This window comes from Chrysochloris asiatica, unplaced genomic scaffold (genome assembly GCF_000296735.1).
Source record: "Chrysochloris asiatica unplaced genomic scaffold, ChrAsi1.0 scaffold00154, whole genome shotgun sequence".
Lineage (NCBI taxonomy): Eukaryota > Metazoa > Chordata > Mammalia > Afrosoricida > Chrysochloridae > Chrysochloris > Chrysochloris asiatica.
In genome coordinates this window covers 1743684-1748267 of record NW_006408672.1, presented here as the reverse complement: position 1 = coordinate 1748267, position 4584 = coordinate 1743684, and positions in this window count along the sequence as shown.

Below are 4584 nucleotides of genomic sequence, written 5' to 3'. Positions count from 1 at the left end.
TTTCTGCTCCTGTAAAGATTTACAGCCTCAGAAACCCTGTACAGGGTCGCTATGGGTCGGAACCGACTCAACGGCACTTAACAACAACAACAACAATGCTTACAGTTTAGGAGGCTGAAAGTCTGAATCCAGGGCACCAGATATAGACAAAGTCTTCCTCTCTCTGTCATCTCTGGAGGGAAGTCCTTGTTTCTTCAGCTTCTATTTGGAGATCTCCATGGAGTCTTGCTATGGCGCTGAGAGCTAATGTGTCAGACTACAAAGTCATTTGAACTGCAAGGTCAGTGGTTCAAGTTCACAAGCTGTTCCTTGGAAACCTTATACAGGGTTGCTATGGGTTGGAATTGACTCTATGGCACTTAACAACAACAATGTGTTTTGGCATCTGTGTTTTCTAGCTTGCTGGAGTCCTGGTGTGGTGCTGCAGTTTAATGCGCTGGAGTGCAAGGTTGGTTTGAATTGCAAGGTCAGTGGTTCAAGCTCACCAGTCACTCCTTGGAAACCCCATACAGGGTTACTATAAGTCAGAACTAACTTAACAGCACTTAGCAACAACAATATCCCAAAAGGGACTGACTCAAGGTGCACCCTACACCAAGCCTGCCTCAATAACATAACAGACAGACCATTTTCCAATGGGATTATAACCACAGAAATAGAGGTTAAGATTTACAACACATTTGTTGTTGTGAAGTGTCATTAAGTAGGTTCCAACTCATAGTTACCCTGTATAGGGTTCCCAAGGAGTGACTGGTGACCTTGAACCGCCAACCCTGGAGTTCAAACCAACCTTGCAATCCAGCACATTAACCCATTTGAGAGGGCTATAACTCAGGACTCTTGGTGTGGTGCTGTAGGATACCACCAGACTGCAAACCACAAGGTTGGCAGTTCAAACCCACCAGCTGCTGCTCAGAAACCTTATATAGGGTCGCTATAAGTTGGAATCTACTTAATGACATTTAACCAACTTAATGGCATTAATCGACATAATGGCACTTAACAACAACAACAAATAATTCAATCCACAGAAGTGCCGTTTGAGCAACTTTCTCAGGCTATGCCCTGAAAGTTAGGAACCCAAAGGCCTTACATCATTTTAATCTGAACATCCTATTTTAAAGCAGCCTGGCAGTGCTTTTAAATACAACTGTCTTAAAAACTGTGTGGGCGTCTCATGAATCTGGTTCCAGTTTACTCCATCCCTCAAAAGCCCTAATTCTTTTAGAGACAAGTATTTCTCTTCTTCAAGCTTCACAGAACACTTTTTATATCACTGGAAGGTTCTACTAACTACTGCTCTCAAACTATCTTTGCTATGACTTTTATCTAGAGCCATATTTTACTGGCACCAACTCGAATTTGATCTTGCGTGCCAGGTTTTGATTTATAGTACTATGAGAATCTTTTTCACTATGCAGATCTAAAAATGAGCTCCTTCCCCTCCCCCACCCCCAACACCACCACCACTACCCCGCTCTACCCTGCCACAAACCCAGCATGACCTCTAAACTCTTCTTGAAAACTAGTAATTTGATCTTGGTTCATTTTCGGAAGTAGATCACCAGAACTTTCTTCCTGTTGTTGTTGCTAAGTACCATTGAGTCGGTTCCGACTCATAGCAAACCTGTTTAGAGTTTCCAAGGAGTGACTCATGGATTTGAACCACCGAACGTGCTGCCTGGTCTGTTGTAATCTGAAAGTGTCACTGAAATCTGTCCACTATGGGTGACCTTGCTGATATTTGTAATACTGGTGGCAAGATGTGCAGCTTCACAGCAACATGCAAGCCAGCACAGTGTAACACATTGGCAGACGGGTGGTAGGAGGATGTTTTGGTGGTGGTAGTGGCTATGTGCCATGGAGTCAGTTCCAACTCATAGCAACTCTGTATAGGGTTTCTGAAGCTGTAAATCTTTACAGGAGCAGAAAGCCTCATTCTCCCATGGAGTGGCAGATAGATTCAAATTGCTGACCTGTGGTTTGCAACCCAACTTGCAACCCACTATGCTATTAGGGTTCCTTGGGAGGATGTTACGTTGGTGTTGTTAGGTGCCATTGAGTGGGCACAGACTAATAGTGATCCTTTGCACAACAGAACGAAATTATTGCCCAGTCCCATGCCAATCACTACTGTGCTAATCCTTTTCCTTGGGGGTCTTCCTTTTTTTCTTCAACCTTCCACTTTACCAAACGTGGTATCTTTCACCAGGGGTTGGTCCCTCCTGATAATATGTCCAAAGTATGAGAGACAAAGTTTAGCCATCCTGGTTTCCAAAGAGCATCCTGGCTGTACTTCTTCCAACACAGATTGGTTTGTTCTTTGGTAGTCCATGGTACTTTTAATATTCTCCTCCAACACCATAACTCAAATGTATTACTTCTTCTATTGTCTTCCTTATTCACTATCCAACTTTAATATGCATATGAGGTTATTGAAAATACCATGGCTTGGATCAGGCACGCCTTAGTCCTCAAACTGACATCTTTGCTCTTCAACATTTTAAAAATGTCTTGTGCAGCAAATTTGCCTAATGCAATGTTGTTGTTGTTAAGTGCTGTCAAGTCGATTCCAACCCATAGCAACTCTGTATAGTGTTTCCAAGGAGCAGCTGGTAAGCTTGAACCACCAACCTTGCAGTTCAAATGACTTTGTAGTCTGATGCATTAGCCCACAGTGCCACAGTGCAATAAGTCCTTTGATTTCTTGACTGCTGCTTCCATAACTGTTAATGGCTGATCCGAGCAAAACGAAGTCTTTGACAACTTCGATCTTTTCTCCATGTATATGAATGTTGTTTATTGCTCTAGTAGTTTGCTTTACATTGAGATAAAACCCATTCCAAAAATCTTTGATATTTATCAGTAAGTATTTTAAGACCTCTTCATTTTTAGCAAGCGAGGTTGTATCATCTGCATATCACAAGTTGTTAATAAGTCTTCCTCATATCCTGATGCCATGTTTTTTCCTTATATAATCCAGCTTCTCATTATTGCTCAGCATACAGATTGAATAAGTTTGGTGAAAGAATACAACCCTCGCACATACCTCTCCTAATTTTAAAACATTTTGTTGTTTCCTTCTTCTGTTCGAACAACTGTCTCTTGGTCTATGTACAGGTTCCTCATGATCCCAATTAAGTATCCCAGAATACTCATTCTCCATAATGTCCATAGCTTGTCATGATCCACACAATCAAAAGCCTTTACACAGTCAAAGTACAGGTAAACATCTTTCTAGTATTCTCTGCTTTTAGCCAAGGTCCATCCGATGTCAACAATGATATCCCTAGTTCCACGTCCGCTTCTGAATCCAGCTTGAACCTATGGAAGCTCTCTGTCAATGTATGGTTACAGCCGTTTCATAAAATGTTTAGCAAGATTTTACTTGCATGAGATATTAACGATATTGTCTGATTTCTGCATTCCATTGGGTCACCTCTCTTTGGAACGGGCACAAATACAGATCTTTTTCAGTCAGTTGGCCAAGTAGTTGTCTTCTAAATTTCTTGGCACAGGTGAGTAAGTGCCTCCAGTGCTTCGTCAGTTTGCTGAAAGATTCCAATTTGTATTCCAGCAATTCTCAGAGCCTTATTCTTTGCCAATGACTTTAATGAACCTTGGACTTCTTCCTTTAGTATCATTGGCTCTTGATCATATGCTACCCCTTGAAGTGGTTGAACATAAACTATTTCTTTTTGGTACTGTGACTCTGTGTATTCCTTCCATCTTCTTTTGATGCTTTCTGCATCCGTCAGATTTTGTCCATAGAATCCTTCAATGTACAAGATGAGGCTTGAAGTTTTCCTTCATTTCCTCAGCTTCTAAATACTGAACATGTTCTTACTTTTTGGTTTTCTAGCTCCAGGTCTTTGCACATTTCCTGATAATAGTTGATTTTGTTTTCTCAAGCTGACCTTTCAAACTTTCAGTTCAGCTCTTCTACCTCTTCATTTTGTCCATTTGCTTTAGCATCTCTACGTTGGACAGCAAGTTTCAGAGTGTTTTTCTGACATCCCTTTTGGTCTTTTCCTTCTTTCTTGTCTCCTTAATGACCTTTTGCTTTCTTCCTGCACGATGTTCTTGATGTCATCTCACAACTCTTCTGGTCTTCATTCTTTAGTGTCTAATGCATCAGATCTGTTCTTGTGATGGTCTCTAAATTTAGGTGGGATGTGTTCATTGTCTTATTTTGGCTTTTGTGTACTTGTTTGAATTTTCTTTAGCTTCAGCCTAAACTATATGAACAATTTATGATCTGTTCCACAGTCTGCCCCTGGCCTTGTTTTGGCTGATGATATGGAGCTTTTCTACTATCTCTTTCCGTAGTTGTAGTTTGTTTGGTTTCTGTGTATTCCAGCTGTTTATTCATCTTTTATATTGTTTTTTAAAGGTATTTACAATGAAGAAGCCATTCATCTTACAAAATTCTATCATGACATCTCCAGCATTGTTTCTATCACCAAGGCCATAATTTTTGACTACTGATCCTTCCTCTTTGTTTCAACCTTTGCATTCCAATCGCCAGTAATTATCAATACATCTAGATTGCATGTTTAATCAATTTCAAACTGAAGAAGCTGG